General features: G+C 41.5%; 1 long non-coding RNA gene across 1 annotated transcript; it reads right to left on the bottom strand.

Moving 5' to 3' along the window:
* Nucleotides 1-1,218: 1,218 nt before the first annotated feature.
* LOC112946957 lies at nt 1,219-21,179 on the bottom strand. Its single transcript, XR_003249322.1, has 4 exons — nt 21,147-21,179; nt 14,282-14,394; nt 2,840-3,001; nt 1,219-1,236 (listed from the first exon to the last, which is right to left on the bottom strand). It is a non-coding gene; the product is annotated as an uncharacterized LOC112946957 (long non-coding RNA).
* Between the last annotated feature and the right edge of the window lie 1,084 nt (nt 21,180-22,263).

Raw genomic sequence — 22,263 nt, 5'->3', positions numbered from 1 at the left:
ACATTGTTTTATTGTCTTTTAAGATTTAACTTTTACGTGGCTAGTTCCAGAAGGGCATTGCTAAAGTGTGTTGTCGTTACAGGATGCTAAAGGCTCCCCTCTGCATTTCCTGACAGTCTACAGAGCCTCACCTGCCTCCTATCCCTCCCGAAACTCCTACCATTTTCAATACATTTGACTTAGATTTATGATTTGAAGAGGTTTTGAGCATAAGATAACAAGACCGAGGCAAGTGTCTCTATGCCACAGACACTGAGTATCTTGAAGGATCCAATTTCAATTAATAAATCACACGACCAAATTGTCTCAGCACTGAGCTGGGGCCTTAGACACCCTGACTTCTCTGCCAGCTCCAAGTGGAGGCAAAATGAGCTCACGTTTGCCCATGATGAACCTTATTTGCTCCAGCTGCTCTGGTGGGGAGAGGAGAACCTCATGTGGAGCATTCGGTCCCTGCTGACTTTTTTTCTTCCACGGGTGATACAATCTGGAGATGAGGTCCTCCATCTTTTCTCTCCTTCCCATTCCTAAAAAGGAAGATTTGGCCATCCCGTGAGTTACCAATCAGCACAAAAAAATGGGCCTCCTAAGCGGTTATTTGTTCCTACAGCTGGTTCTGGTCTACTCTCTGTTGGACACACACATGTACTTAATTCCCATTTGTGCTGGATGCCTATTAAAAGAACAAATCTGCAAGTGAGGAGGGTCTCTCCTACCATGTCAATGGAAGTGAAATACGTAAATCTCCTGCATGCTGAGAGAGAATGTATGCTTAAAATGCTTGGGAGAACAGCTGTGAAAAAGAATAAATGGTTTGTGTTATGCTGCAAAGTGTCACTGATCCAACATGTTAAACTGATCCTCATGTAGTACATTGTGCTTGCTCTGTGCTTGCATTATACTGCCTACTACTTCCATGTGTGAGTAATTCAGAATGCATTGCATTTCAAACAGTGCAGAAAGAGGCACCAACCTGGCTTCTTTCACATAACCAGTGTGGTTCACAGCAGCAAGGAACGACTGGATTGGGAAGGACATTTCCAGACAGGGATCCTATGCAGTGGGTCGRGATGATGTCCATGGAGAGCCACAGAAAGAGCCCTGGAGGACTGGAGGGAGCAGCCTGGCCTCTGTCTGCAGAGCCATGTTTGAGACTGGAATAATGGTTTTCAGCACATCTTCTTTTTCTCTCCTTCTTATCCTCCAGGCCTGAACTCCAGTCACTCAGGAGACATGCTGGAGTGGAGACATGATGAGAGGTAAATCACAAACCATGCAGATAATAAAAAAGGTTACGTTTAGGAATGTATATATTAAAACTTTAGAGAAGATTAAGGGATTGTTGTAATTGGTGACTCGTTCCTACAGCTGTTTTACCTATTAGTTCTATATTTTACTGTAGAAAATTACCATCTGTGATCTCCATTTCTGATCCATTCATGCATTTCAGTTCAAAGGAAAATTCACATACAAGTTTATGTAACGGTACTTGCTATTCTTCTTCAAATAATGTTAATTTGGGCTGAACCACCAATTTTACATGCTCATTCCAAAGCTGGAGCAGTATGGAGTCTGTTTTGATTCAGCTCCATCTATAATGAATGACTTTTTTTTTTTGGTATCCAGAGCTATTTGCAGTAAAGCAACCTTTTCTCCCCCTCAAAAATGGAAACTACTTCTGGCACTTGGAAAGATCACAATCAACCACTGTGACTCTTAGATGTGGTGAGAAAGCCATCTGATAAAGCTGTTCAGCAGAAGACTGTGAAATGAAGTCCCATTTCCTTTCCCTAAAACTGAGCAGAATCCCACACTTGACCCAAACTCACGTTGTATCTAAAAAGTGCAAGGTGGAATCCACCTGCCCTGTCTCAGCTAATGCCCAAGCCCCGTGACAAACTGCACATGCTGTTTCTCTCTGAACATGACGGAGAAGAAACAGATCGTGTTCGTTAATAATGGTATCAATGGAAGAAACTCAGAGAACCCCAATTTCTCTACACCAAGAGAAATCTTAAAGATTACATCAAATCGAAACTATGAGTAAAGCAATAACATGAAGAGAGGTGATTCAATGCACTTGCTTTGAATATGAACATACAGTTTTTTAATTTCATATTCTGTGTTTTTTTCCTAGGTCTTGTATATCCATCAATAACACATATCAATACCTTTCACTTCTCTGACAAAAGCACCAAAAATTAGAATACTTACTATCAAACAAAATCATAAATAAGAGCAAGCCTTAACATTGAAATACAGATTTCTAAACCTCTGAGGACCAAATAGAGCAGAACTGGAGCATTCAGCAGCTGTAATGTGCCCTGAGAAGTCACATTTGCTCAAGAAAAGTCACTTATACTTTACTTATTACTTAAATTAATTAGAGGTGTCCAGCTAATCCTGAGTCCACTTAAGCCTTGGCAAATCTCTAGCTCAGAGGCTTAACGTAAGTATTAATATAGCTATTCCTTTATATTATTACATTTACATAATCACTCCCACCTTTGCAACCTAATACTTCTTTGGAACGGAGAGAACTATTGACTCATATCTGCACTGGAGTGCCAAAACCTCCCCAATTTAGAGATGTTTGGATCAAGAAAGCTTGGTTCAACCCCATCTGCAAAGTAAAATAAAACAGTGGTCATCACGACATGAGTGACACTTTCAGCATGTCCACAGAGCCAGGCATGAGCTTACATTCTTTCTCCCAGCAAATTTTACAGAATTTGCACATTGAAAAGTACTGAGGTAAACCATGGGGTAAGAGCCAAGTACAAAAAGTGACCCCTCCTTTCAGTAAATTACATATATACACACTGTAGGTTGTACCTACCCTTTTGCAAATTAAACAAGTCTCTGTGAGCCTGTGTTGACAGAAGGGGTGTTTGTGTCATATTCATGCATTTACGTTTTCTTTGCTAGGACTTTGTTGCAGTGAATATGTTGTACAGCATTTCCCTCTCCTCCATTCTCATCAGATACTAGATTAAACAGACTAAAAAAGAAAAGTAATATTAACGGTTTTGGCACATACTGCACTTTCTCATCAGAAATTGTGTCATTTGTACATTGGGTTGGTTTATATTACACAGGTCAGTTTAAGGTCAGCAAGAAGTGCAGGATTAGCATCCTTACAGTCCTTTACTCATAAAACAAGACCAGATCAAGTGATGTTAATTAAAGCTTCATATACAATAGTTCTTCCTCAAATCTGGCTTACTTAGATGACAGTTAAGTTTTCCTAGGCCAACTGAGTGCTTCCACCCTCTGCTTGTGTGGCTAAACAGAATGACCAGTTGGCATCATGATGAAAGGACTGACACTATCAAATTGCTTCTTCAAATATTGCTGAATTTTTCATGGACTGTGTATTTGCAGAAGTCCATGTACCTGTGAAATATCTGAATCACTGTCTTCCATGTGTCAAAATGATGCCATTTCTGAGCTGTTCCATCTTCCTCCCACAGATCTACCACATTTTGGGTAAAATACGTGGCCTAAAAACCCAGATACAGGCTGCAGCTTTCACTGGGTCTTGTTGACTTCRAAAGAACACAGTTCAGCAAACACCACGAGGAAGCCAACAGAACATCTCCAAGGGATCCAGCCTGCACCCTGGCCTTTCAGCCCTTCCAGTGGGGCTGTCTGTTGCAAGCTTTTCCCTATGACCTGGAGAGCCAGTACCATTATCTTTTATTTCCATGAGAACCAGGGCATTATGAAAAATGGCACACAGCAGAGGCTTCTGGATTAAGTCACATAAGAATAAATGTTGTRCATACATCTCCTGAATTTCCAGCTTTGCATTCATCTTCCTACCTGCCACCTACTTGGCACAAGTCATCTACTTGCAAAATTCTTTGGTATCCCACCTTCCAGGCTGCCTGATATCCCCGTGTTCCCCTCAACTTTTCTATGTCTCTCTTAAGGAAGTCTTTCCCCAAACCCGTAGCATTTCAGCTCCACAGTGTTCCACAGTGTCCTTGTGAGCAACTGCAGGATGTGCTACTTTGCATGATCTGTTTGGGTTCTTCCCACCATGTGTTCAGTTCCTCATGTCTCACGTGCAGGGTGAGGGAAATGACAGCAGAAGCAGTGTCTGATGATGCTGAACAGAGGGTCAGAGCTCACTTCCTTCCCCTAAGTCTCTTGCGTTCACCTCTTTGCAAGCAAACTGTTCTTCCAGAAACAAGATCAGAGCAACCCCTCCAAGCAGCTGCTTCTTCTTATCACCAGCAGATTTGCAGAACAGACTTCTGAACCTTTTCCTCTTCTTTTTCCATCTCCTCTAGCTGTTTCCTCTTCTTTCCAAGGCATGTGGGGGAGAAGTCAAGAGGCAGGAGGCAGAAACACGGGGATGTAACTCTAAATGGGGATGTTTCCTGTAACTGAAAGGCTTCCCTCCTCCTAATTCCTTCTAAAATTATACACACAGTGGTGGTTAAGGACAGCCTGGCTGGTGACAGAGTGTAATGAAGGGCAGTGCGGAGGAAATCCCATGTGTTTGCCTCCCAAAGCACTGTGTCCTCTCCTCCTTTTGGCATGGTCAGGCCTGGTCAAAAGTGGCCACCACATGACAAGTGCATTTATCTGAAGAGAGAAAGAAAATGAGGACAAATAAAGCAAGCTGCCAGCTCCCAGTTAGCACAGGAGAGGAGGACATGCTGCTGTCCCCTGTCCAAGCAATGGGCAGAGGCCAGCTTGCTGGCAAAGGGAAGTCCTGCTTCACAATTCCTTCCCCTCTCTGCAGATAGGACATCGGTTTCCTAAACACAAGCCTGACTGCAGGTCCCAGGCACATGCAGATCCTTTCTAATGTGCATCCTACTTTAAAAGAAATGCTTTCTTTTAAGCCACTCCCTCCTGTTACCAATAAAAGAACAGCCTGGTAGCAAATACAGCAAGCTTGTGGTGGGAAACTTATGTAAAGCCGTATCTAATGTTCACGGTTTTCTCCTTCAGTTTACCAAGAATGTAGCTAGAAAGGCCTGAATGCAAAAAAAAAAAAAAAAAAGATTCTTTGAGCACAGCACAGGAACTAGAGAACAAAATTATACTGACTTCAGGGCCTCTTTTTCTGTAAATATAGATTTTCTAGGAAAGAACGTAACAGAGGATGCCTGAAAACTGAATGGGTGTCAGGAAACTCGGAGTCCCAGCTCTACACTACTCATACCCTACTCATAGACCTTGGCTTCTGTTTCCCATCTTCAGACCAAGACAATAGCAATAAAAGACACGAGGAAAGCAGCTGAAAACTTTTACATAATGATTTAGCTCATGTTTGCATCCTTTTTGGTGGGAGAAGCAAGAGATTGTTTTTCAACTCAGAACAGGGAAGTAGAAAGTGGTTAGGAAAATGGGAACAAAAGTTAATTCCTATGGGATTAAATTCAGTTCCATAGGAGAAGTGAGGTGAAAAGCATCTCTAAAAGAGCCTACACATAAAAAGGACTCAGAGTCTAGTGGATGAGGTCAGGGAGTTCATACCACGTAGGCAGATTATGACACAGAGGGACGCATGAAAAAATTGTGGAAGAAGCTGAAAATGGGTGGACTAGGCTGGAAATACTGGTGGAGCTGAAGATGCTGTTGTGACAGATGTACAAATGATAGTGAAGATGACTATGCCTTTGGTTTGCAAGGTGATGAAGCACGAGTTCTGCTGACAAAGAGAGGARCAGCACAGACAATGACTGTTGGATTCTGCTGCTTGAGGGCAAGGTGCACTGGACTGCATCGAAATGAAGGGATGAAGGGCAAGCACTGCCTTGGAAGCAACACAGGCTCCGTGAGCATTATCTGCGGATCTCAGCTGCTTCCAAAGCCAAGTACCARCCTGAAGAAGATATTCCTTCATGACTATGCTTGATATAGCACATCTGCCCACAGGTTTGACCGGTAATTCATTTCAGCAAACAATCAATTCAATAGGGAAAGCCTGGGCACAAAACCTGTGAGTCACCTCACTGTGCAAGTGGTGCTCCAGCCCTAGGTTGAGCCTGTCTCAGGCTCTTACCCTGGCATTTTGCGATGATCTGCCATAGATCAAGTTCTCCATCTGGAATATAAAGTTCTGCCTAATCTGGGACAAATTTGCTGCTTTGGCCTTTAGAACTCACTTTACATGGACAAGCTAGATGAGGTTTCCTAAGCACATCCATGGAGACAGAAATATTGACAGGAATCAATGCAGAGATATGTCACCTTGGCAGATTTAACTTACTCTGTGCCCTTAAGGCTTTGGTAACTTGTAGCCAAAGCTAGATATATGATTTAAAACCTTCAGAAAAGGCAGACTGGAAATGAAGCTAAGGAGGAGCTGGATTTCCACATTCACCAAAGTAGTATAAAAATCACCCATCAGGAGGAAAATACGCGATAGCTGCCTCTGGCATTAAGATTCTTAAGATCATCTCCAGTCACAGGTTACAAGAAAAAGACAAAAACATAAAGAAGAACACATTAATCCAACCACCAGAGATCAACAAGAAAAGCATCTGGTTTAGATATTAATATTGACAAAACTCTGGCTGGCTACCAAATACATCCTTCCCACCCAGAAATGATTTGGACTTGAAGGGAGTATAAACATCCCTTATCATCCTATATCATTAATTACTAATTTCATCTGTTGTCCAAATGCTAGAACATTAACATCTAAATTCAAATGTGATGTGGTAGTAATCATTTGAAAATACACCCTCTGCTCCTCAGCACACTCCTTAGAGTTCACGTGGGGAAAAGCATGACTTGCCATATGGAAAATATCAGTCAAAATGAAGATGAAGTATTTTTATCTTTAGGAGTCTTTCACAGTCTCCCACTGGTGTTTGCCATAGGACAAAACACGTGAGGTTGTTTGAGCACTGTCTAATATCATAGATTGCAGGCTGATGTCCATCCAGTTCTAATGCCGTCTGGTGTAGCCCTTCTTGCTGCAACGCCCACATTTAGCAAACTACGAATTTCAAGGATGATTTTAGTAGAAGTGAGACATTGTAATACTGAAAGAGGACATGTGCCAGAAGATGTTCTATTATCCACATCCTATTAAAGGTCAGCGACAGCCCTTACCTCAGTGCTATAATGTGACCAGAAGCTTAATTGAAAATATACAAAAAGGTTATTAATAAAGAGATAAAGCCATAGCAAATTTAATATAGCTCACAGAAGGACTTTGGCTGGAAAGAGAAGGTTAGATAGATAGATAGATAGATAGACAGACAGACAGACAGACAGACCTTTAATTAAGGTGTATTGCTGGGTTAAGTGTAGATTTTCCAGGCATGCATGAAGACAGAAAACTGGTAATTGCTTCCAAGTTATATTATAAAAATCAGTCATAATCATTTTAATTCCTATGACAGCTTTACTCAATCCTAAGGTTCATTCACTTAATTGGAAGGGAGACTTCTTCAAGTAAAAACACTGGAAACTGAAGAAAGAGGTAGACAAATCGCAAGAAGTGAATGAACAGCACTTTAAATGAAATCATTAAAGCCCTTTGTCCAAGATTCTCAATAGCTTCATGTTTGCTCAATAGTTTCATGTCCTCAGGCCATATTTATTACCAAAGCTGAAGGGGATACAAAATCGTATCAGAAAAAAAATCTCAATAATGATTGAAAAAGTGAGTCTGAAAAATCCTCTTTGTTTCTATTCTATTTTTTCTACATCTCAAAATTAGCATAGACTAGAAACTGAGTCTTCAAATATTTCTCTCACCAAGACATCTTGCAACAATTATGTATGACTTAGCTGAGTATTATAAACATGTATATTAAATTTGTTTCAACCATACTCTTGTTTTTCACTTGCTCACAAAAATAGTTATATGAATGAATGTGTGAAAAAGTGCACTGTTGTTAGGATTCATACAGGTCTCCTTGCATAAATCAGAAAAAGAAAAAAGACTTACTACAGCAGTGAGTCTTCGTGGGTTTGGGAGTTATCAAGTAAGTGATAAGGAAACAGTACTTGGTGACCTAAGTAGCAAATAACAAGTAGTAACGATAACTGTGAATATTTAAGAGCAAAAGTCATGGAGAATAATTTGCAGTTCACAAGATTAAATACACTGTCTGAACCACTAATTGACCAGTTTTGAAAAATAATTCTTTTTCTCAAGTAAGTTGCCTTAATAAGGAAGATTCTGCTTTGTTATGGAGGGGAGGATTGTTTTGTTTTGTTTTTGAAATTTGGGGGTTCAGTGTGTGTAACTGTGCAGTTTCAGTGATATCTAGGTAACCGTCTGTCCTTCTAACAAAGACCTGCACGGGACAGCCACTTCCACGTTTTCCATTACTGGACAGAAGATATTAATCTGTAGTTACAGTCAACCAACATGCGCTGAATTTTAATCTCCCACTGCATAAATCAGAGCAAGYGCATCATAAATACCTCCATGGCATATATAGTGGGTTCTATTGCAGACAAACACATTAACAGTGCTATGCATGTCTTCCACAGTCCCATTTAAACAATCACTTGAAAAAGATGCACAGCAGAAAGAGGACTGAAGAAGCGGTGAAAGCCGAGGTGGGGACAATGATGAGTAGCGGGGAGCTAAATCCATCCCTGACAGAGCTCGAGTGATGCTACAGAAGTTGCACTAGGGAGGGCTTTTTATTCCATGCTGTGAAAGCATTTAAGATTTTCTATTTTCAAAGTGAGGAGCAAGCTTTAATGAACGAAGTAGGGAGGTTAGAGTAATTAAAAGCTCAGATGTTGTTAGGCTGCTAAAGTTGAACCGTAAGTTGAATGGATTATCTTTAAACAATGCAAGACTAAAAGAAAACACCAAAACTTTCCTCTGTTAACGTGAACGGAATGAGATCTCAGTATGTCAAGAACATTAGAGCTGGCAACAATAAATTTTTATCTGTCAGCAGGAAGCAAAGATGGAACTCCAGAAAACCCAGGGAGGATTAGGGAGACCAGTAGACCATCAACAGCGAAACAGAGACAAAGCTGGGAACATAACTATAAAGTGCTTGAGGAAATCCCTAAATCCCTTGGCATTAATGTGGCAACAATGACTTTTGAATTCTGTTGCCACTCTTGCTATCRGGAGAGTTCTGTCATTCCTGTCAGTGGAAGCCGGATCAGGTCAGGTCTTAATGTCAACAAGTTAAAAAAGCACTAGCAAGGTTTGAGCTTCTTTCCTGAAATACACCTATGGTGATTTAATAATAACCTCTTAAGTACTCTCTTAAAGTGGCTTTTAAAGTGTTACTCTTTTGTTTGCAGTAAAATAAAACAATAAATTGTCTCTCAGGAAAAGAGAGGTAAACTAATGTCCATTTTCCCAAGGGGACCCACAAGCATCCAGGCAGCTCTCTCAGCCTTGCTGCAAAGCGTGTGTTCACACTCTGCCTTCTTCTTCTCACTAACTAAGAGAGATAGAGCAAGCACATTCTCTTGGCACTAAAAAATTAGTCTGATAAGTCTGATTAGTCTGATAAGTCTCCATATTTACTAAGAATTAAATCCCCAAAAAAGAACTCTGCTATCTGGCATACAGTAAGATGTGAAATATCAATGAAAGTTGAAGAAATATGAAGGAAACTCCCTTTGCTTTCTGCAAAGGCAGGGTCAGATAATGTGTAAGAAGGAGGGAAAGGGTATGTATTGATTGTTTCAAGAAAAAAATATCTGGTATTCTTGCCCAGAGGCTCAGATCCAGCCATTCTGAACTGAAAGTAGCCCATATCACATACCAGCTTCTCTACCACCAACAGCTTCCATCAACAAAATAAGTGTTCTTAAATTACATCTCTATTTTACAGTGATCCTAAAAGGATATGGCACACAATGAAAAATGCAGCTGTCAAGATCAACTTCCTCACTCCCTGCTACTAATGTGATGCCTCTTTTACTTGTTCATGTGCTCGAAAACAACTGCAAAAAGCTCCATATCCTAATGCTGAGCAAGGCATGAGGAAAGGCCCAACCATCAGGTGTAGTCACGATCTCTCAAGGTTCTTCACTTGTCCTGTTCACTGCCACTTCCTTTGTATCTCTGCATCTGTTTCTTTTTTTTTTATCCTTCCTTTTTGTTTTTAAATCTCCACTTTTCTTTATGTGCAAAGTCACTTCTAGTATTGAGTGACATCTCCATCTCCAAAGCCCTCTGATGGACATTTTTCCTTCATGAAGCAAAGGGGCTCAAGTGGCCAATACGCTGCACTTCTTTTTGGAGAAGGAAGAACTCACAGCTCCRAGTGGGCACCGAGACAAAAGAAGCAAAGAACAAAATAGTCACCAACTGTTGTTTTGGCTTTGGAAAAAAACATATAACTCATGAAAAGYTCGGTTCTCCTTCCTGACACATCTTTCTCCTCGATGGTACAATGTTCTTTTGTGGATAGAATACTTGTTTTTATTAAAGAAGTTACAGTTTATCATATACGTTCTTTACCATTCCTGTTCATAAAAGAATGATTTTCTGGATCTCTCTTCTGATATAGGGAAGAAAAAGTGTCCAAAATTAAGTATTAGTCAACAATAAGCATTTAATGTAGTACATTTCTGAAATATCATAACAAATTTAAAAATATGCTCCTTGTTAGGGCCCAGCCCAAAATCCAATAATCTTTGTGGAAAAATTTCAATCAGATTTGATCAGCCCTCATGAATATAAATATTAGTTCTGACTGAAGGTTGAGATTTCAAACCGATGTAACCTGGGGCTTCGTTTAGCTGTTTCACAYGCAGGCATCAGCAGCATCAATGGGAATTACTCATGTGCAGGCGTGGACATAAAGCTAGTACACTATCTACGTCAAGTCCTCGGTTTATTTATTAAATATCTATGTGAACATATCCAGCATACCGTAAGTCAAGCCAATTGATTTTCTTCCCAAATAACAAATTGCAAGCAACAGGATGCCAAGTATTCCGAAGGATGCTACAGCAAAAACAAGACCCAAAACGCAAGCTGAAACCTCAAAGCAGACTCAGTCTTGTGATTATTCTGCCCAAAGTGCTGTCTAGCTCTCCCCATCCCCTTTCTTTTCAGTTCATGGTTGTATTCCTTCCCTTACACTTACCAATCTTCTGAACAACCCAGTAACTACAATCCAGATTTGTAAGCTGTCCMTAAGTCCTCCCATTTTGGTCTATTTCTGCCCTTATCATCTTTGCTATATTGCACTTTTATTACTCTTTCTCCTAGGATTAAAGGACGGATCAGTCTTAGTCTCAATAGTCCACAGGTTGTTTTATATCATAGTAGAGCATTCCATGTCCAGGGCTTAAAAGAAGAAAAGAAAAATGCTGYTGCTTCCTAAACTCCTAGATGCATTAACATTAGAGCGATATGAAACTGAGGGGCTGGAGWGATTTATACTGTCATCACCATACAACGTGTTACACAGTGTAAGTGGTTGCCTGCTCCCACGGATAGTACATAGCACTGGAATCCAGAAGCTTTATCTCACCCTGATGCTAACATCCAGTTCAACCTGTGGCAAATTTTACAGCTTCATCCTAGACCTCCTGAAGTCACTTGCAAAGGTCCTTGTGACGTAACAGTAGCAGATCCTGCTTATTTCTTCTTCTTTTGTTGCAAGGTTTCTCCACCATGAATATGTGTGAAGTATTTCAAAAATTTACAGCACTATAGTTGTCATTCCATAATTCTTTCTCACGCCTAGTAATTTTTACTTGTGGGACTAGACCCACTGGCTCCATATTGTCATCATCATTTGTAGTGATTCTAGTATTATTTRTAACTCATCTAGTTTTMTGGCATATTTTTGTTATTTTTAAAAGCAGAACATTCTTAGCAGCATATTTTACATATTGAATGGATGCATGATATAATTAAGCAAAGTAATGGGATTAGGAAATACAAAAAAAAGCTCTTATTATATCCAAAATCTGATTGCTCACAGTTATTCTCAAGTTAAATTTATTATTCAGAGCACCATCAMAGATCAGTTCTGGTATTTTGGTTTTTTTTTTTTTTTTTAAATGAGTCTAAGGCAGGACTCATTCTTTGTTTTAGAGTCTTACCATATGAGTATCAAAAAGAAGGAGCAAACTCATACCTCTGTATGATGTGCAGGGGAACTGAGGTGAGACTCACAGGTGAATGTCAATTCTCCAAACACCCTGCAGAGTTTATTTTTATTATTATTTTCTCCATCAAACACAGATCTACAAATTGTGGCCCAAACTGCATCTATATCAAGGAAATTTTACCAGTCTTGTAATATTCAGGTTTGAAGATCTGTTGAGGACCTGGATCCTCAATGAAAAGAAAAAGAAAGTTGCATCTGAATTCACAGATGGGTTGGGCCAAAGTTGACAAAGATTAATTTTAGGACTGAGTGGCCCAATTCCATTTCCTTCATTATCCTAAGAATTGGGATTGCTATTCCTTTTATCTGCACACTTGGCAAGACTGTCATATATTCTGTGGCTTTGTTACTACCAAATAAATCATATGTCTTTGTCTATGAAAGGACCTTAGAAGGCATGACAAGGTTGACTAGGTATTCCAAAGGTTAGATGCCTTCCACGCAGTCATGTGTAGAGATGTCTTACAGGATGGGAAATGGAAATCCTTTCTTTTGAAAGTTTGGCACAGAAAACATCAGGAAGATGGAAAAGCTCCAAGTTTTGTGAGAACTTCACAGTCCAAAAAATCAAACCAAACATGGAGCTAGTATTGAAAGAGCTAATGTGTCTCCAATTAACAGGCAGACTTTGAATGGTCCTGCATTCTAAATCAGGCATTTTTAAAGCTTGTGTTTCTGACACAGAATGGATTATCCTGACTAAATCCCTCTTCTTTTCCATCCCCAAAGGAGCAGTAATGAGATAAAAGCTGCTACAAGTGCCACCTACAAAGGAAAGGAAAGTTACTAACATACTTGCACTGCCTGGGCTTCTTTGGAACAAGGTTAAGTGAAAAATTTCTAGCATCCTCAGCACACTTGCAGAGCAGGAACAGATGCTCTGTTCTCATATCCATAAATCCATCAGTGTGACAATACGAYATTTCCAGGATCAGTTATATTTCATTGATTATATACAGTTTAGACAATCTTAATGATTGTTTGATACAACTCAGGCTTTGGCCTTTTAAACAATGTTCTCTTTTGTTAAATATGGAACATGGTATTGGTATTTCTCTTTATTTTACCTAMCACCAGCTGTCTAAAATCAATCAGCAATTATAAGCTACTCACCTCAGACTCTACGTATTTTGTGATATATCAGGAAATGTGCTATGAAGCACCTCCACAACACAATTCATTCCACCCTACACAGATGGGATGAATCACCACTTCAGAGTATTTCTCTCTCTGTTTCTCCCCATTGATGATAGATCAAGACCCGGATGGCTTCCCTTAGACTCAATGCTTAGCTTCTAGATTGCTTAAGTTAATTGAGACAAATCCCACTCAAACATAYTCATATTCAACAGTAAATTCTGTATCTCCCACCATCTAAATTATTTTAGTCATCATGTGCCTTACTCACAGCCTTTTGCTGTTTTGTTCTAAWAGCTGATTTATGGAGTAAACAGTCTTTCCTAGAAGGGAAGAAGAAAACGCTTCTTGCCTTTTTAACTTTGCTTTTGCTCACCAAGTGCATCCTGCACTATGGCAAGGTGTGGATGTGGTGAACTCTGTGTGTGTAGGAGATGCAAGTGAATAGGAGATAATTTTCAAATGCTGCCTGGCAAGCAGTTGGTCAATGAGCTGTCAGGAGAACACAGGAACTACCCAGCTTTGCAGCCAGAGCTGGAGAGGTTGGTGGAAGAGTGCACTAGAAAGCCAGCACTTTCCTGAGAGCATAAAGGAAGGAGATATCCAAACCTGACAGGTCTGATTCGCTCACAGACCTCTGAAAACCCTAGTGCTGGATTTTAAAGATTCACCTACTGAAATTCCTGGTGACTCAACATGACTAAGTCCAATTAAGAGCTGAATCAAGGTCTCCAAATTTGTCCCATGAAGCTCTTTATCTGAAGATTTCAAAGTGCATTACAAAGACTCAAAGTGCTAATGAGTACAATAATCCAATGATGATATCAGTTCCAGCATGACCCACTTCCCATGTGATCTTGGGTAAGTCCATACACAGACAGACGTTTTACAGATATTTAGAAGCCACACAGGGATTTTGAGTTGAAATATAATAAAGATTGCAAGACATCTTGATAATCTCTGAGGAATTCTATAAACTAGTAGTAAAATTTTATAGAAAGAGCATTCCACTAACTATTGCACTCCAGGGGCATTCCTATAATACATACCTGCRTTACCGGAATACTTAGTTCTGGAATATAAACAGGGCTTCGGTTTTCAGCTAGATCTATTGTCTGAACCATGTAGTCCTAAATTCACAATTTTGCCATCATCTTCTTGCCTGTTTCAGAAAAAAAAAAAAGACATAAAGCTTAACAGAAAAATATTACACCTTTTAACCCTTCCTTGGTGGAGCTGTAAAACACAGGCATTAATATCACACAAAGTAATCGTAYAGTTTTTAGGACTCAGGACTTTAGGACTTTTAGACTGATTACAGTCTGAGAATACACTACTGTATCAATCCTACAAAATAATAAAGAATTTCTTAAAAGCAGTGATTTAGGAGCACCTAAGTATGTTCAGTGGCATTGCTGTTGCTGTCACTGTGAACACATCAGGGCCTCAAACAGAACCCACTGACATCAACAGAAGGACATCCATAAGCACCAGCCATCCTGGATTAATCCCTCATACAATCCTTCATTTCAAAATACGATATGGCAAAACACATTTAAGAAAATTATTTCACTGGCAGCAAACAGTAGGTTCTATGTATTTCTTTTGATAAAGAATACATGCTATCGTATTATAAAACTAGGGAACATGTCAAACTCTTGGACAATACCTAAACTGTACGAGATATGCTTAAAGCCTCCTAATCACACAAGAGTACACCAAAAACGTCAGCAGCTGCGTGCTGCAGTAGGATGTCAGTGCAGCAAGCAGGGATCGAGATCCTACAGCTCCACGTACCATGCAGAAACATCCAGATGACCCTGAGGCAGTCCCAGGAAATCCTGGCCCCGCATGTTGCATCCTGCTCTTGCTGGTTTAAGAGGTATTCCCGTGTTAGCAACCACAGTGCTTGGGAGGCAGGAGTGGAGGGAATGGGTTTGAAAATAGTGGATAGGAGCCACAACTTGCTACTCGTGTTTACGTCATTCCATTTTCCAACTGGAGCCAGAGGGACCAGGCAAAGAGCGGTCGCTAGCACTGAGGTAATGAATTACTTTTCCTTAAAAAAGCTGCTTCCTGAAAATAGTGCTTTGGTGAGGACATGCAAAGGGAAAGCTCGTAGCTTTTGACTAGGTTTGCCCTGTGCTGTGGCTAAGCTGAGCACTGCAGKCCCGTAGGCTGCCATCCAGCTGCATTCACCAGCAATTCATTCACTAAAAAATGCAGAAAAGGAAACAGGAAAAAACTATATGAGGTTTCCATGGCCACCAGACCGTATACTTTCTTTCTGACTGTTATCACGAATTTCAACACTTGCTGGTTTGCCACCCAAACAAGCAACAGATGTCAGAAATCATGCTTGTTTTTAGTGAGCTTTCATTCCACATGCTTCACTGCGGAAGATACTGTCTTTAAGCTCAAGCAAGTGACACACTTTCATCTGTGCAATAAAATACAAAGCAGAGACAAACAGACTTCTGAACTCTGGCCTTACATCTCTTCTGCTTCTGCGGTTCACATTTCCCAATCATGTTAAACTTCTAAGGTTCGTGTCCTTTCATGGAAGGTTGTTGGTAATACATGTTAAGGGTAGCAGTATAAGGTTTTCTGAAGGACATTAAAAAGATCAGAATGAGAAACAGAAGTGAGCTGTGGCAGGATCAGAAGACCAAACAGGCCCGCATTCTTTTTATGGGGAAAAAAGTGTATGAATTCTATGTGAAGACACAAAGGTAGTGAGAAGTTTCCTCTAGCAAACATATGCTGCAGAAATTGCACAAACTTTAATGTTCTTGAAGAATGAAGAGAGGACCAGGTAATTAGCTCCTCATCAGTGATGCTCTACTATATAGCAGACCAGACCCTGCATCCATTGCTGATATATTCAAGAGTGTCAGGTGGAAGTGCAAGCGGTTCTGCACTCCCCCACGTGCCTGGCCAGCTTATCACTGCGATCCAGCCAACATAAAACACACTGCTTCAAAGGAAAAACTCTCAAAATTTCCACTAACTACTACTTTGCTTTCCTATTCTTCTCTTTCTGTCCTAATTCCCTATTCCTGCCCCMACACTCTGGTCTGCTTCTTGGAGCAGTATCTGGATTTTCCATAGTGCTACACAGCCTTCTTCTCTCACTTCCCTCTTTTAGACCAGTTTATTTCTCTAATGTACAYCCATCCTTTACAAGCTTTTGGATTAAAAAACTTCTATGAGGAATTCCACATCTCCGCCCAAATTGCAGTCTAAAGACTTCCCTGCTTCCCTAGGATCTCAGAGCTATCTATCTGATTTACTGTTCTTGTAACTCTGACACTTTTGCCAAAGTATAATGAACTCAAAAACCCAAAGTTTCCCTGCCCATCTTTGCTGGCAGAATGAACAGGCTATTCAATAGTTAATAACAAGATTTTCCCTCTATCCTCTTAACACTTGGTCTGAAACCACAACAAGCTCTGAGTCACTGTACAGTTGATTTGAGCTTAACCCTAATAGCTCTGTTATGCCTTGGCTTATTCTTAAATCTTCTTGGAAGCAGGAAAGCATCAACAATAAACTTCTAAGGCTTAGCACTCCAACATCAGGTAAAGGGGTTTATCACAATTAAAAATATCCACTACCTCATGGCGCTGTAAAGTAATGCTGGAGCAAAAGCATGTGCCTGCTGGTATATGCCTGAAGAGGTTCTGGGAATTAATTCGACTCTGCAGAACTATTCCAGTTATTCATGTGACTCAGCGGCTGAGCCCGGGATCTTCCTGCTCACATGCTGACGTGCTGATTCAGGCTGCTTCAGCAGCGCTGGACCCGAGAGACACCTTATCAAAAGAAAAGCCCTTCTGGGCTCTCCCAGAAGATGGGAAGGAAATTTCCACTGCRCTGTCCATGCTAGTCAGGGCAAGAACAACAAGCTCTTGTCAGGTYGCAGTGATTTTCTTAAGAAAGGGATCACTATTTTCAACCAATAAATACGTCTTGGCGTCACCACGCTGGGACGTCTGCCCARGGTGCTCGCAGGGTTAAACACTAGCACTGTGACAAAGGAAAACTCTGCACTTTTGCTTTCGGTCMTACTTCACAGGATTTCACTCACACTTGATATTCCAGTTTTAGTTACATATATTTTATTCATAAATGTTAYAGAAAGGACTAATACCTGGCTAACGCTTACTATAAGCGTGTTGCAGATGGAAATAGCACATTGTAAGTATTTATCAGCACCCCCTTAGACTTATTTAGCTCTTTAAGTACTGGCTGATTATTAAGACATTTACAATGCATTAACCCTTTAGAAACCATTATAAACCTTCACAAACCATTTACAAATATTRTCTTGACCTGCTGGGCCCTCATTAACCCCATTAGACACAGAAGAGAGACACTCTCTGATGAAACGTGGGCATCTAGGATGCAGCTTTACCTCGGAGCTGCTCCCTCCACGCTSCCTCTGGGGATAACATAGCCCAGTGCATACGCTGACATTTCCCAACATAGACATTCAAGTCAGGTCTATCGATGGCAGCCAATGCATTTCAAGTAAGCTGCACAAGGCCTTATTAAACAAATTGTAGCAGGTCCTGAATAACTCCTAATTCCTGCAGCTGCCTCGTAACCACATAATCACAGTCCTGCAAGCTCTGCTGAAGCTGCGACTGTGCTTAATCAATAGCCTTACACCTCCCAGCTCCAGAAAAACAGGCTCCCTTGAGTAGCACACACTACGTAGAGCTTTTATAGGAGCAGCCAGGGTAGTCAATATTTCAGCCACTTRAATACACGAGTATTCAGAAGTACCTGGTTAAGTGCTCGTGTTACATCTCACGCTGGGTAGCATGGTCTCATGGCTCGGGCTGGCGTTAAAAATAGCAAGGCCCAAGTACAAGAGCTAAGTATTGTTTCCTGCACTTACTGTTCCTGGGCAGCCTCCCTCTCCTCAGCCCCAGAGCTGGAGGTTCTTTCTCAAGAGAGGCTGTTTTCTTTCTGCTCACTTCCCCCATGATAAATGGGACATTCAAAATACCGGGGAAGCAGCACATTTAACCCTGCTGACAGATATAAGAATGATCATAGCAAAGGGGGATGCGTGGGTGGATAGAAATAAAAACAGCCGGCATGGGCTTTAGTAGGTATCTCTGCAATCAGGTAGAAGAAAGTACCACCTTCAAACTGTGAAAATGAGGCTGTGCACAATAGAAATAGAAATAGAAAATCCCAGACTATCTCAGGATGTTCAGCCTTTCCATCCTGAAGCCGTGGAAGACCTGAGTTACCTGTCTGACTGCAGCGGCTGGTGTAGGGCCTGCCTCTCCCAATGCTCTCCAGTCCTTACAGTTGTGAATTCTTACCCAAAWCAGAACTTGAGCATTTTTGTCTACATGAAAAGCTTAAACACCAGATACTTGGAAGCACCAATCCACATGGTATTTGAGGGTTAAAAAAATGAGGAAAACTGAAGCCTGGGAAAACCAGGGGCTTTCCATTCCCGCTGCAATGAAATGACAGATTTAAAGTTCAGAGCGAGAAAAGTCGTTGAAAGGAATTAGGTTTCAAGCTTCCTGAGACATACATGCTTTATTTTTCAAGGCTATTGATGAATCTATCAATCTCCTGATTACCACCCTTCAGACCCCCCCCCCCCAAAAAAAAAAACTCTCTACAAAAGAAATCTGCAGCCTTAATTGAGAGGAAAAGGGTTTAAAGAATATCCACTGTAAGGTCTCTCTTCAGAAGGAAAGTCCCTGGAGGCAAAACAATAATTGGTTTTGACCTTCCGCAGTTAAGGAGGCATTGGTAAAGACTAGACTTAAACACAGCCTGACAACTGTGAGTTCCAATCAAATTCAAAAAGAGACGGAAATTGGATAAGCAAATTCCTTTTTGTTCATGACCCCGGTCCCGCTTTCCTTTCCCCTGCAGCATGACACATCAGAATCTTTCCTGTGCACCATAAATCACTGGCAAGACAGCAGTAGCCTTTGAATAGCTGTCTTATATTTCGTTCCTATCTTCCAGACAAGTGGTATTAGCAGTCCCCTGTCTGCTCTGGAACAGCAAAAACACAAAATGCAGGGGAAAGGCAGCTCCAGCGAGGAAGCCGTGTATTTCACTGCTGTTTTCAGCACAATATAAATTCCCTGTCTCAAAACTTGGAAGGACTCTTCACGTCAGCCCTAGCAGCCACTTGCCAACGTAACGAAAGTTATTTGTTAATGCAGAAATTCACAGTCCTCRTTTTGTTAGATGCTGCGGCCGGCCAAACACTTTGCTTGTCTTAAACCCGGGCTTGTCAAAGACACTCTAYGCCAGCACTGCTCAGGGAAACGTAACGGTTTCTGCATTATATTCCTCACGGCAAGTGCATCTCAGCCAGTGTCCATGGGAACTCCTGGCAGCAGCTGGAGGCACCTCCATGCTTCCCACTGCTTGTGCCCTGTCGATATTCACCACTGCTGCTCAGCAGAGCCGCGCTGGCTCCCTGCCACGCTGCCTGCCAAGGCCCACTCAGGCTCCCCTGCGATTTGCTACCTACCAAATCTGCTCTTTGTAGGTAAATCAGAAATCCCAAAGCTCGTTGWGTTTCTTTTTCAAGGAAATCTTAATAATGCTTCAGAGGCCCAGAGAAGTTTTGTTTATAAAACCCCTGAATGCAAGCTTAAACTTGAATGCYTTTATCCTTAAAAAAAAAGTTTTCGATTTTCTGCCAGAAAAGAAAAGCAGGAAAGACTCCCAACACTGACACCATATACCAAATCATGCATGAATTAATGGTGAATTTTTCCACCTTAAATGGCCAGCTACTTTGGGATGGTGACCACTGAAATCCAACTCATGTAATTTGCAGATATGACTCACAAGAGTCGGAGGTCCAAGAGCAATAACAGCACCACTTGGAGAGGTATCAAGCCTTTGGAAACAAAAAAATGGTTATTTTTAGGGTCTGATGAGAGTGAGGTGAAAGTGCAAGTGGTGTAAAATAAGTTAAGTGTGAAGCCCATCTATTTGCTCAAGGTTGATAGGCTTCACTTTCCCCTTGAAGGGAGCTGAAAGCTGGGACTGGCCCCACACAGATAGAGTTACAGGGGTTAGCAGCAGTGGTCCTGTCCCAAAATATTAGCTCCATATGCTTTGACCCGTCTTCAGGTTCTGGAAAAGGCTGCTTCTTGCACGTATGAACCTAACCTGGTTGTCAGGCCTTTTTCAGCCCTTTAGGCGTCATGGTGGCTGATTCCTGCGTTGCTGGCAAGGACATTTCTCCTCAGTCCCAGGAGAGCTCCCTTCATGTTTTAGGCCAAAAAAAAGCCCAAAGAAACAAGGTGACATTTGGTGTCCGACAGCAAAGCAGAATACCCTGGCGCTATCCAGGCCAAGCTGCAGCTGCTGCACCCTACATGCTCTCTGAAACCAAATCTAGACCCAGCAAGTAGCAAGCAATTAGTATCCAAAGCACAACCACCACTGATCTTGGAAAGACCAGATTTGGAACAGATTCACAAATCTCTGTTCCCAACCACCAGCCCTACCTGCACTGTCTCATTCCTTGAATGCAATTCTCAAACATGTGCCTATTTCTTCTATCTGGTAAKGCCAAACATGTGTCTATTTATTCTATCTGGTGAGCTCCAAATCTGGGAAAAGTAGTAATGTGYCTGTTTAAAAGAACCTGAAGAATTCCCTTTAATTTGTGGAAATCCAGAAATKTATGGCTTTCCTCTCGCTCTGCATTTCTCCTGTGCACTGCTCCCAGTCTTCCTCTCCCAACCACTGCCCTTCAAAGGACTACGGATTCCTACCAGGAGGCACAAACTGAAAGGAGAATGAATCCTTGTGTGTGACAGTGTTCAAACTGCATGTAGGCAATGGGAATTAATAAAACTGGAACAGGCTCAGCCCTGGAACTTTATGTAGGACAATACGTACCTCCGAGCTGGGCCATGTGCCTTGCACGTCCTTGCTGAAGCGCCAGCTTCGCCCTGAGGAAAGCTGACACTTACAGGGGAGCTGCTACGTACTATAGTGGTGCTGAGGTCTCTGCAAAAAGGCAAGAAGGCAGGTTAGCTGGGAGCATATCAGAAATCTATAAATAATGTTCTATAAATGACGTTCCATAAAGATCTAAAAATACCAAGAGGGCAGTYTGTTGGTTGTTGGGCTTTTTTAATGTTATTTTACTTATTTAGAGGCCCTACTGAACAGAAATGGGAATGTTAGAGACAAATAAGAAAAGAAAAAAGTCTTCTAATATTCAAACTGYGAGATGCTCTGTATTTTTAATGTCCCTGGAAATCAAAGGTGCTACGCAGCCTTCACAGTAGCACAGTCAGTCCTAAAGTTGTTACCAGAAAAGAAACACCATTCACAATTGCCATTAGACACTTGCTAAGTGCGTCAAAAAGACGATTCTTGCTCCCAAGAATTTACTATCTAAGAAACCAGGAACTCTTGCTTTTTTATTTGTCCCTGCTTCTTGCTATTAATTTTTAAAGTATATAACCCTCAGTACTGAAGCAACAGGCTTCAACCATAGATCTCAAAATAATTCAATTAAAATTTGGAGACGAAACCTCGGCACTCTGAGCGCTCTGCTCAAAGCCCAGGGCAGCGGCAGCAGCAGAAAGAGGAGCCGTGTCTCTGCCGTCAGCAGCAGGGCCGCAGTGACTTTTCAAGCTTCTCCTATTTTCAACACCATGGGTTGCGAGAGGGGGACGGCGGAGGTGACATTAGGRCAGGAAATGAGCCAACGCAAGTGTCTTGAGAGAGTATTACTTCCTAACAGGGGAGTGGGGCAGCATTTGCTAGCACGAGCTGTTAGGAAGGGCTCTGGAGATTTCTGTCAAAAAGGTCGGATAAGGACAATTTCCACACAGGGCTTTTGCGTGAGGCCTCAGTGGAGAGTCCCCCGGCGYGCTGCCGTCTCCGTGCCACCCCAAGGTGTAAGATCTCCTGAGATTCCCRGCGTGGCCAGGCCAGGAAAGGGGCCATCGCGCTGAGGTGACAGCCAATCTGCAGAGCGATCCCCCAGCACAGCGTTGGCCAC

This window comes from Nothoprocta perdicaria, unplaced genomic scaffold (assembly GCF_003342845.1).
Source record: "Nothoprocta perdicaria isolate Ctin4 unplaced genomic scaffold, notPer1 scaffold_0, whole genome shotgun sequence".
Lineage (NCBI taxonomy): Eukaryota > Metazoa > Chordata > Aves > Tinamiformes > Tinamidae > Nothoprocta > Nothoprocta perdicaria.
This window is presented reverse-complemented; position numbering and strand designations above follow the sequence as displayed.